A 12,331-nucleotide genomic window follows, 5' to 3' on the forward strand; every position below is an offset into this window, starting at 1 on the left:
TACCTTTGGGCTCGTGTTCTGTAGACACATCTGTGAGTTTTTACTGAATAGCAGAGGACCACTGTCTTTTGTGAAGCTGGCATTCAAGGTCAAATCAGGGATCGGGTCTGTCGGGTCCAGTGAAACATCTCTTTCCTGAAGCAGCTGCAGGAGATGCCTCTCCTCGGCCGTCAGTCTTTCTTTCACCAGGCCCAGGAAGCGCTGCACCAGTCTAGCAGACCGGACCCCAAGCGGAGAAGCAATGGCTTGGGTGTTGGCAAAGTCCGGTCCAGCTGTCTCCACCAGGTGTCCCAAAGTTGTCATCTTGCACTTGCACAGCACCTCCGACAGTCCTTCCCTTTGGTGTGCTGTCTCCAATAGACTCAGCACACTTTGGCATCATGCTGCTGCTGTTGATCTCTAAAGTAAGAGATGTTGGGAATAAGTACTGATCATTTTTTACACGTTTGGTCTGTCAACATAAGCTAATGAACATTAGTTTCATCAAAGCAGCCAACCTATGAGGATGTCCACTGAGGAGGAAGGCTCTGGTTGGAAGCTGCTCCTGGAGATCTTCTTTCCTGCACTTGGCCGGTGTTGAAGCTTCATTTTCTTCCATCATTTTCCTCTTATGCTAGGCAGAATATGCTAGGCAGAAGTTTAAACGTTATTTAGGGTGAAATAATGGTGGCGTTGAGTCGGAGCTCCCTCAAAGCACGTCTACTCCATGTTGAGACCTAGGCCACACCCACCGTCAAATAGTTTACAGTACAATTTTTCAAAAAACTGAAACATAAACCTCGTCTTGATAAGTAAGAGTGAAACTCAAACTCATTGCCTTTTGTTCTCCTGAAGGCTGGCCTTTTGCGTTTCTGTTCAGATTCTTTATCCATTTCGGTGTTTTTGGAGATTTCAGTGTAAATTTATTCACTACAAGAGAAAGCAGGTTTAACTCTGAAAGTTATGTCTCACTCTATCAGAGATTTCTGACGAACTGAATGTTCCCAGTGACAGATCGCCAGTCTGTTTTTTTATAGGAGGTTTGTAGAGGGTCCTCCACAGAGGGGTTTGTCCTTCCAATCGGTCCGCCCACACGCTCACGGCTCGATTCCGCAGAGTTCTTTAATTCAGGATTTTAACGCAGTTTCTGTAGAGTACCTTTGGGCTCGTGTTCTGTAGACACATCTGTGAGTTTTTACTGAATAGCAGAGGACCACTGTCTTTTGTGAAGCTGGCATTCAAGGTCAAATCAGGGATCGGGTCTGTCGGGTCCAGTGAAACATCTCTTTCCTGAAGCAGCTGCAGGAGATGCCTCTCCTCGGCCGTCAGTCTTTCTTTCACCAGGCCCAGGAAGCGCTGCACCAGTCTAGCAGACCGGACCCCAAGCGGAGAAGCAATGGCTTGGGTGTTGGCAAAGTCCGGTCCAGCTGTCTCCACCAGGTGTCCCAAAGTTGTCATCTTGCACTTGCACAGCACCTCCGACAGTCCTTCCCTTTGGTGTGCTGTCTCCAATAGACTCAGCACACTTTGGCATCATGCTGCTGCTGTTGATCTCTAAAGTAAGAGATGTTGGGAATAAGTACTGATCATTTTTTACACGTTTGGTCTGTCAACATAAGCTAATGAACATTAGTTTCATCAAAGCAGCCAACCTATGAGGATGTCCACTGAGGAGGAAGGCTCTGGTTGGAAGCTGCTCCTGGAGATCTTCTTTCCTGCACTTGGCCGGTGTTGAAGCTTCATTTTCTTCCATCATTTTCCTCTTATGCTAGGCAGAATATGCTAGGCAGAAGTTTAAACGTTATTTAGGGTGAAATAATGGTGGCGTTGAGTCGGAGCTCCCTCAAAGCACGTCTACTCCATGTTGAGACCTAGGCCACACCCACCGTCAAATAGTTTACAGTATAATTTTCGAAAAAACTGAAACATAAACCTTGTCTTGATACTCAAAAAGCGTTTGGTGTGAACTCACCATAATACTCAAAATACTGATAACTCAACGTCAAGCAACTTCAGAAAATCTGAACGTTCCCTTTGAGGACATTCCCATTGCTGAGCAATGCTTTGTTTCTATTGTACAGGTGGCTATCAAACACATTCCAAATGAAAAGGTGGACTGTTAGTTTTGTCTACTATCTTCTACTCTTTAAATTACAGCATTAAGTTAAAACTCAATTCAAGATTAATGAACTTAAAAAAAGTTTAAACAACTTGTTTCTTGTTGCTAAATCAACTGCATGAACTTTAACTTCTTAATTAAAACCAATATAATTTTTTTGTTGACTTCAGTTGCATTTTCAAGGCACCAGGTAGAATTTCATTTTCAAGTTAAATGACCTTCAAATATTTTACAGTATAATTTTCCAAAAAACTGAAACATAAACCATGTCTTGATAAGTCAAACTAATTACCTTTTGTTCTCCTGAAGGCTGGCCTTTTGCGTTTCTGTTCAGATTCTTCATCCATATCGGTGTAAATTTATTCACAAGAGAAAGCAGAAAGTTACGTCTTACTCTACCAGAGATTGATCTAACAGTGTAATAGAAAATACATCCCTGATTCGTTCACATTCAGGAAAAAAAACACATCTTCACCATATGGGGGCATTGACTTAGCATCTAAACACAGACATTGTGGAGATGAACTGCGAAACAGAAGTCTGAAGAAAAGCAGCTCCAGCTCTGATCTTTATGGACCTCTCCTGACGAAATCCCCGGGGTCTCCGTGCTGCTCTCTGGATTAATGTACTTTCAGTCCACTTCAGGTTCGCTGTTATATCAAACAAATTATTTTAATCTACAGAAATTATAAGGAACACCTTACAGATAACTGACGTACCTTAAAGTAGGAGACTAAAGAGGAAAATAACAGAAGAAGGAGAGGGATCTAAAACACTGTTGTAGTGCTTTCATTAATGTTGTAGTTCCAACCAAAGTCTTCCTCCTCAGTGGACATCCTCATAGGTTGGCTGCTTTGATGAAACTAATGTTCATTGGCTTTTGTTGACAGACCAAACGTGTAAAAAATAATCACTATTTATTCCCAACATCTCTTACTTTAGAGATCAACAGCAGCAGCATGATGCCACAGTGTGCTGAGTCTATTGGAGACAGCACACAAAAAGAAGGAAAAGGGCTAAAAAAGAGACCCGCCGAAAATGGAAAAGGGTTACTAAGATGTTTGGACCATCCAAAAGCCACCAGGACCGGACGAGGAAAAGGGGTCCTAAGTCACAAAAATGAACAAATTTCTTTCAGAAATCCCACTGTTGTTTTATAAAGACTTCAGAAGTCTGTCAGAGAAAGCCAGCAGAACCCCGAATTAAAGTTTCCCCAAGTCAAAATCAGAATTGTGATTTTAGGCAAATTGGAAGAGTACATGTGTGTGACTGAAAATACTGCACATCAATCCAAAACATGACCCTATAATTGCCTAGTCGTAGTCCAAGCTGATATCAGATGGATAATCAGTTGCAACGCTTGAATATATCTGATTATTCAAAACTGATTGAGACATTATGAAATTTAAAGATGGGTTCACGTGTTTAGCTGAATTCCAGGAAAAATATACTGAGCTGCATCTACTGGGAAAACGAGGCTATGGATCTATGTTTGCTGGACATCGAGAGGTCATAAATTACCTGTAGGTGTATTTGGAATACTTAAAATGAGGCTGTGTGAAGTTATCAGTAATAGTTCTTCTAACAGTGGTCAGTAGGAGTCAAAGTTTGTAAAAAAAAAAAAAAAGTTAATATCCTCATAGATGTGCAAGTCTAACAGCTAGTCAGACTCTGTTTTAGCTGATTTTAGCTAATAACATCTCAAACGTAAAAAGTTCACGTCTGTCAAATAACACTATACTAGATAAATTATTTCATTAACCAATGAGACTTTAAGAATAAAGGTGCAGATGGGTAATATTTACTAATACATACTAGAATTGCACAATTGTGAACATTTTCTGTTCTTGTAGTTTTAAATGAGATTTTCTAAAGACCAAACTATATAGCTAAATTTTCTTTCAATTCTAATGGTGCATTCACAACAAATGCGTTCGGCACATCAAATATGCGTCCAACGCTTCAAGTTCAACGCGTGTTCCTTTTGAATACAGACGCTTGACATATCCTGCGTTTCGCTGGTTTATATTATAAATCTGGAGGCGCATCGGACGCTCTTGACGTGTCAAATGCTCCAAACGGTTCAAATCACGTTGCGCTGGACAGTCGAAACACAACAGCCCTCGACACGCTTACACATAGACTTTGAATGTAAACGGAAAGTGCCTGATACTCAAAAAGCGTTTGGTGTGAACTCACCATAATACTCAACATACTGATAACTCAACGTCAAGCAACTTCAGAAAATCTGAACATTCCCTTTGAGGACATTCCCATTGCTGAGCAATGCTTTGTTTCTATTGTACAGGTGGCTATCAAACACATTCCAAATGAAAAGGTGGACCGCAAACATAACGTAACTGAGCAGCAGCATCTAGGACTGAAAATTATGAGCTTCAAATCAATTTGGTCTTTTAGATCATTTAAAAACAGCTGGTGGAAGCAACAATTCAACTTCAGGATGCAAACATCTTCCACAGAGATATTACATTATAAAATGTCCTTACTGAGAGGAGCTCACTAGGCCTATGAGCCTATCTCATAGACTTCGGTCTAAGCTGCTTTGACCACAGAAGGAAATTTACCATCTTCCAAGGTTTGATATCCTGCTTCTTTCTGTCAGTTCTGAGAAAACAAAGATTCTTTTCACCGTTCTTCTTTCTGACTCTGAATTCTGACACATTTTCTAGGGACCCATGCTCTTGAGTATCGTACACAGAAGAAATATTCTAATGTTGTAGTGCTTTTGGAATTTGTAATTGTGCTTTGTTAATGTTGTAGTGCTTTGGTAGTTTGTAATTGTGCTTCGTTAATGTTGTAGTTGTTTAGTAATTTGTAATTGTGCTTCAATAATGTTGTAGTACTTTCCTTAATGTTGTAGTGCTTTTGTAATTTTGCTTCGTTAATGTTGTAGTGCTTTTGTAATTTTGCTTCGTTAATGTTGTAGTGCTTTTGTAATCCGTTAAATGTAGTAGTGCTTTTGTAATTTTTAATTGTGCTTCGTTAATGTTGCAGTGCTTTGGTAATTTGTAATTGTGCTTTGTTAATGTTGTAGTGCTTCGTTAATGTTGTGTTTTTGAATTTGTAATTGTGCTTCGTTAATGTTGTAGTGATTTAGTAGTTTGTAATTGTGCTTCGTTAATGTTGTAGTGCTGTTGTAATTTGTAATTGTGCTTTCAATTTGCTGAAGTGGTTTGCACCTCAGGGCCACCCTAATTAAGTGACCACTGAACAATTATTCATAAAACATATGAACTTTTCCGAATAAAACACAGAAGGTAATGTAATGTAGGAAATATTCATGTATTTACTGTTAATCTATTCATATGATTTGTTCTTTAAATGGCCACTTATTTTGGCTAATGCTATTATTTATTAAATGTCATCCAACTTTGACATCCTAAGCAAAAACTCAAAACACAATACTGTAGTCAACTAAAATCACAATAAGAAACTTAATCAATCATAACAAAATGTTCTGTACCATATCAGCATCAGGAGATGATTGACTATGAAGAAACTCTGATTCTTTAGAGTCTCTTTAGAGCCTGGTTCTGTAGGTTCTGACGGGTCTGTCTGACTGATATACAGCAGCACACAGCGCCATGACGGACACTTTTTTTTTTGGCTTTTGATGTAGACAGTATCCATCCTCACTGAAATTGTTCAGCTTATAATGCGCGTATTTTCACTCGCGTCTGTATTTTTAAAAGCGTTTTTGCTTCTAAGGACATGGAATCGGGTCGAGGACGTTTTAAAAAGAAGCGGGTTGATAGCAGCTCACCGCGGCTGCGTAGTGTCCGTATCTAGGCAACCGTTACGGCAGGTCGGTCCGCAGCGTTCAAGGGGTCCTTTTTCCTCCCGCCACGACAATTTAGCTGACCTTAACATTTCCTGTGTTTTATTTTGGTCAATATTGTTAAACTTAGTGTTGATATGTGTATGATAGGCGTGTCTATCGAACAGTTATCGGTTCAATACGAGACGCACATTTAATAGCCAAATATGGGACGACTCCGTATTTTACGGGATAGGTGGCAACCCTATTCAGGGGATTCGCCACTGGGAAGTCAGAATTGGAAATCAGAGAAGAAAGAGCTAATTTTCATTTAGAACAAGCACATGCTGGCAGCAAATTTCTCCACGGAGAAATTTCTTCAAACTTATACCCCCTCATCATGGAAACCACACGAAGAAGTTCATTTGATGCAGCTTTTAAGTTGAGGGCTATCGATCTGGTAGTACAGGAGGGAAATAGAGCCGCTGCATGTAAGCTCTGCGTGAACGAATCCATGGTTGAGCGTTGGAGAATCCATTATCCAGTATCAGAATCCAATAAATCCAGTAGATTTATTAAGGATGCAGCCCCAGGGGCGGATCTACTGGGGTCAAATGAGAGCCTTGCCACCCCAGCTGGCGACTATGAATTCAATAAATAGTTATGGCAAATCAGACGTTAAGCGCATGAATATCTTTTTCCCGACAACATTGAATGCACCACAATGTAACCTGACACCTACTCCTGAGTAGCAAGGACAGGGCGTGAGGCAGCAGCACGTCATACACGCGGGAAAATTACAATCTCTGATTGGCTGACACGTATTCCCAAGCTGCTGAAGCTTCTGGAACATTCTGCTTCCGAGTCTGCTTCGGTCAAGGTAAGATAAACTATTTCAATATTTAATTTGATTACAGTATTATTATAACTGCTTCCAGTTGTTAGATGTAATGTGTTCTTTAAGAAATGTGCTCGATTTTAAAAGTTTGACTGCTGTGGAATATTTCGTCTTGGCTCTGATAGCGGACCTGCTAGCTTGATGGAACAGGATTTTTTTTTACAAAAAACAGTATTTTGTAACAAGTAAATCAAGTAAATTCTTAAATAATTATTAAATTACTTAGTATCACCCTCTGGTGGTTCACAGAAAATAAAGCTGGCCATGTCATGTCGTCATAGAAACAACTAACAAACAAACTGACAGACTGGCAAACATAACTGACAACATAAATTACTGACATTTAATGTAACATAATTATCTGAAATGAGTGGTCCATCATACAGAAGGTTGATTCTTTTTACTGTTTTTCTTCTTTCTGACTCTGAATTCTGACACATTTTCTAGGGACCCATGCTCTTCAATCACCGGAGTATCGTACGCAGAAGAAATATTCTGCTGGACCCACAACAGTGTGGCAGCTGGGAGCGATCCTGTTTGAAATTCTTCACAATATCAATTTTGAGACCAACAAATTTCTCAAAAAGAAGCTGAAGATCAGAAAAAGTCTTTCCAAAAGTGAGACAAACATTGTATTATATCTTCTCACAGCGTATATAAATCTGTCCGCAGCTCTAACTGTTGTTGCACTTTGACCCCTGACCCTCCAGACTGCCATGATATTCTGACTAGGTGCCTGAAGACACACAAAGAGGAGCGTCCCACACTGCAGAGCTGCTCATGGGTGATGGTTTTCTTAACTACACATGGATGATCCCATGGAGGAGTCCATCATCCAAAAGGTTCAACACCAGCCAAGTGTAGGAAGGAAGAACTCCAGGAGCAGCTACCGACCAGTCCACTGAGGAGTCTTCCTCCTCAGTGGAAGACTCCTCCATTGATGATCCCATGGAGGAGTCTGTCATCCATAGTGATCCATGATCACCATGGATGATCCATCATCCATGACAAGTCCTGGAGTCTGTTTGGAAAGACAGCTCACGTTGCGCCAAACTGCGGTGGCATTTCTGTACTGAAGGCCGCGCACTGGAGTCACTGGTCTCCAGTCCTGCACATTAGAAATAGTAAAATGATGGTTAGTTAAAATCCTGCTCTCCTCTTCTTTCAGTTTAAAATGTTCTAAAAATTTCTGTGTAAAAGCGTATGCCGGTGGGAGGTTAAAAGCTCCCACCGGCTTTTAGCCTCCCACCTGCAGTGGGAGGTATACGCCTAAAAGACTAAGTGTCACTGTCACTTAGTTGTTTAGGTGTTCTGTTGACTATGTTTTCCTCCTACGTCATCCTGAAGACGTCTATGAGCTGTTTTTGTAACTCCACTCAGACAACAATATCGACCCACTAACATGTTCTTTGTCATTTTTAGGTGTTTTTCTTCCATCAGAGCCAGAGCTTTAGTCTATGTTTTGTCTTGTCCACTTTCCTGTCCTCTCCAACCCCAGCTGGTCGAGGCAGACGGCCGCCCATCCTGAGCCTGGTTCTGCTAGAGGTCTCTTCCTTTGAAAGGGGAGTGTTTCCTCTCCACTGTCGCCCCGTGCTTGCTCAGGGTGGGGGATTGCATCCTGAGCTTTGATGCAATCTGCTGGTTTATTCCCCTTCGCAGAATCGCCACCTTAACGTGGTGGAGGGGTTTGAGTACCCCTATGGTCTTGAAGTCTTGGCTGTCTGTGAGTTTCATCTCTGGTGGGGTCTCACATGGCATAAAGGCTTCAGGGCGGGGTCAGACCAAGAGCGATTCATAGACTTTGATGCAGAAAGACCATAAAAATGACAGGTATCAATTGCACAACGCACCTTCCTGGAGGGAAAGAGCTTCTAGCAAGCAACTGCTGGTTGACTTCGGCTGCATAACCTCAGAGCATCACTAACTCCGCTTAACATGCAACACCTGTAGAAAAGGACAATGATGTCAGATGCCATGAAAATTCCTCCTTGTAACTTTTGCACGTTTTTGTCCCAAAGCTACAAACGTCTGTGTTCACATCATGAAGGACTCCACCCATCCTGCACACAGACTGTTTATTTTTTTTATTTATTTATCCATTTACCTGTCATAATAAGCAGGGAACCCTGTTGCTTTTACATCACCTCTGTTTTGTCTCTTTGACCCCAATCAGCAATTATCCCTCCACCCCTCCTTTCATATGACAAAAATACCATGGTGACACTTTATATTAAAGTGTTTAAGGATAACTCTCTCCACAGCTTTAGTTATCGGTCTTTTTGTATGAGTTGCCCACCTATTATTGGGGTCTGCCCATAACAATGCATAAGGAGAGCAGTGACTGACTTGCAAAGCATGCATTGCATGGCAGGCACCTATTATTCTACACCTAATAGAACGCCTCTTTATTATTATTATTGGGGCCTGCCCATAGCAATGCATAGGGATACAATCCCTATGCATTGCATGGCAGGCACCTATTGTTCTACACCTCAAAATAACTGCCGCTTCCTACTACCGTTAATGCGGCTCGTACCGCTGCGTGCCCACCCACAAAAATGGTATCAAAACATGCAGCTCAATGCCAGGAGGGGAGCTATGGGCTCTTTGCACCTGCCTCGCTGATGTCACAACTGGATGCGCAAATGCGGCTCTCTTTTTCCCGCTTTGAGTTACCATGACGGCTAGAAAAGACAAAGTCGTATTTCAGACGCAAATAAAACAATACTATGCACTTTGTTGTCTTCCTAATATAAAGGGCTTTTAAGTTTTCATGGATTTCCAAACGGTCCAAATTAAGAAGACGATGGCTTGTAAATATTCGTCGCTACCAGTTAAAGCCAGTTAAAGCTGCACAGCAACGTTTGCAGCCTTCAATTCACTCCGGATCAACTTCTTCAGTCTAAAGAAGAAGGTAGAGGAGCCGTTCTGTGTTATTTCCATGAACCAAACGAGGAGAAGCAGCTTTCAGCATCTATGCACCACAAATTTGGAACAAACTTCCAGAAAACTGTAAAACAGCTGAAACACTGACTTCCTTTAAATCTAGACTAAAAACCCATCTGTTTAAAATTGTATTTGAAATGTAATCAATTACAAATTTATTGATGGAAATTGACTTAGTGTCGTGTTTTGATTGTTGATTCTATGTTGCATTGTGTTTCTGTGTTTGTAATGATGTAAAGCACTTTGAAATGCCTTCCTGCTGAAATGTGCTATACAAATAACATTTGATTGATTGCAGTAAGTAAAGTACAGACAACATGCTAGTGATGCCCCACATGCTACTGACAGCATTCATGCTAACATTAGCATTTTGGCTAATTTTAACTTATACACTCATTTTAACATAGTGGTTCAAGTCCATGTTAGTCAACATTCTTGTGATTCTCCACATGGTACTTTGGAATTTTTCAGCTCAGATTAGCATTGATGCTAATGTTTAGCATCAGAATACTGGGTCCAAACCGACAGGCACACTTTGGCAGGCCCCGGTTAAATTTCTTCTGGAATTTTTTTGTTTATTCTACTATTTTCAAATAAAACACTATGCATCCTCTATTTTCCCAGAGTTCAGGCAGTCTCCGCTCAAAAGTCATACAGATACATCCTGGGTGCACCTGTGTGGCTTGGTGGTCATAGAAATGAAATTTTAAATTCACCTGGAAAGAAATTATACAAAAATTATAATTTTCACAAAATTCAGTTTAATAAAGCAGAAAATGTCTACAAAAATGTCTACCAACTAGTTTTTAGTTTATGTATTCATCATCAGTCAATTTAATAGGTGATCTCTTACTTTGCCCAGCCATTTATAACTTTTGCGTCCATGTGTGCGACGGGATTTGGTACCTTGGCAATACACTAAAACACATATGACAGTTATGTACCGCCACGATGCGCTCCACCACTCATTTGTTTCAACCCTGATGATATTAAATAAATGTTTCTGGTTCCTCCATAAAGCTACAGTTGCGCTAAGCATCAGGTGCAGCAGCCTGCTGTGTTCAGTCTATCCGCTGTACCTGCATGCATACACCCGCCATGCACTAGGCAGCAGCCCTGAAAAAAACCTGGAAATCATCATCAATTAATGTGAGCTGTAAATACCAATTTTGTTAAACATTTACTGATAAATTGAGCCAAGACTTTTTTTTAAACAAAGTGAACACCATTTGCTTTTTTTTTTTTTTTTTGCTTAAGCAGAATCTAACAAACTGCTACATTGCTTTGCCAATTTTTTTTGGACCGAACTGCTGGGAACTGAGGTTTTTGTTCATATAAGCAGCACATTTCGGCAACAAGACAGTTCAAAAGTGCTTTCATAGAACGCACAGTATACAATGGAAGTCTACATCATAAGTTTCAACATTTATTACTGATAAACACAATTTTGTTGGCAGTCGATGGATGTTATGTCACTCAACATCATCTTACTTTACCATATGTGGCAACCTGGGGTGGGTTTTCTTTAAGGTTGTGCAACCCAGATAGAGGATATTGAAATTTACAATAAATGAAAGAAACCAGCAAAGCCACCTGGAATAACACTCCAGAAAATTTTTATAGTAATAAGGACACAGGTAAGATCTACTGGAAGAAGGAGACAAGATATTTTTTATTGGAATTCAATATTTAAAAAGTAATTTTAATGGACAATATCCTAAAAAATAGAATAGTTAAGACATGGTGAATGTGGTTCAACAGTATCGTTCATTAGAGTAAAATAAAAAGTTTAACTCATTTAATCCCACCAGCAACTGTTGCCAGACAGTTTTTCTAACTTCTGGAAGCTCTAGAACAATTGTTTTGACGTTTGGCAGCTAATTGAAGTTTTAAAATAAAATGTAAAGCAGTATCAATTTCATATATATAGTGTGAAAGGTCACATGACCAGACCTCTTTACTCCCCGCCTGTAATGCTGGAGGTGAATGTCAGTCACAAACCTGTACAAGAGGAAGTTAGTAAAAATATTTAAATAAACAAATGTAAATAAAATATTTCTGAACATATGTTCTTTCAAGTGTCTTCTACTGAAAGAAAATTGTATCCCTTCATTCATCTTTTGATCATATGAAGGGCGAATGTAAGCATGGCAACAATTGTTCCCACTAGCATAATACATAGACAGCACTATGCTATGTGTCGATTGGTTTGCTGTTTATGATATTCCTGACTACAGCCATTCGCACAGCCATTGAAGAGAAGTGGACCAACATTCCACAGGCCACAATTGACAATCTGATAAACTCTATGCGAAGAAGATGTGTTGCACTGCATGAGGCAAATGGTGGTCACACCAGCTACTGACTGGTTCTGAGTCTCCAGACCCCCAATAAAGCTAAAAAAATGCACATTTCAGCATGGCCTTTTATTGTGGGCAGTATAAGGTACACCTGTGCACTAATCATGTCAGATCAGCATCTTGATGTGGCACACCTATGAGGTGGGATGGATTATCTCAGCAAAGCAGAAGTGCTCACTATCAAACATTTAGACAGATTTGTGGACAACATTTGAAAGAAATGGTAATATTGTTTATCTGGAATGAATTTT

The sequence above is a fragment of the Xiphophorus maculatus genome, chromosome 10, assembly GCF_002775205.1.
Source record: "Xiphophorus maculatus strain JP 163 A chromosome 10, X_maculatus-5.0-male, whole genome shotgun sequence".
Taxonomy (NCBI): domain Eukaryota; kingdom Metazoa; phylum Chordata; class Actinopteri; order Cyprinodontiformes; family Poeciliidae; genus Xiphophorus; species Xiphophorus maculatus.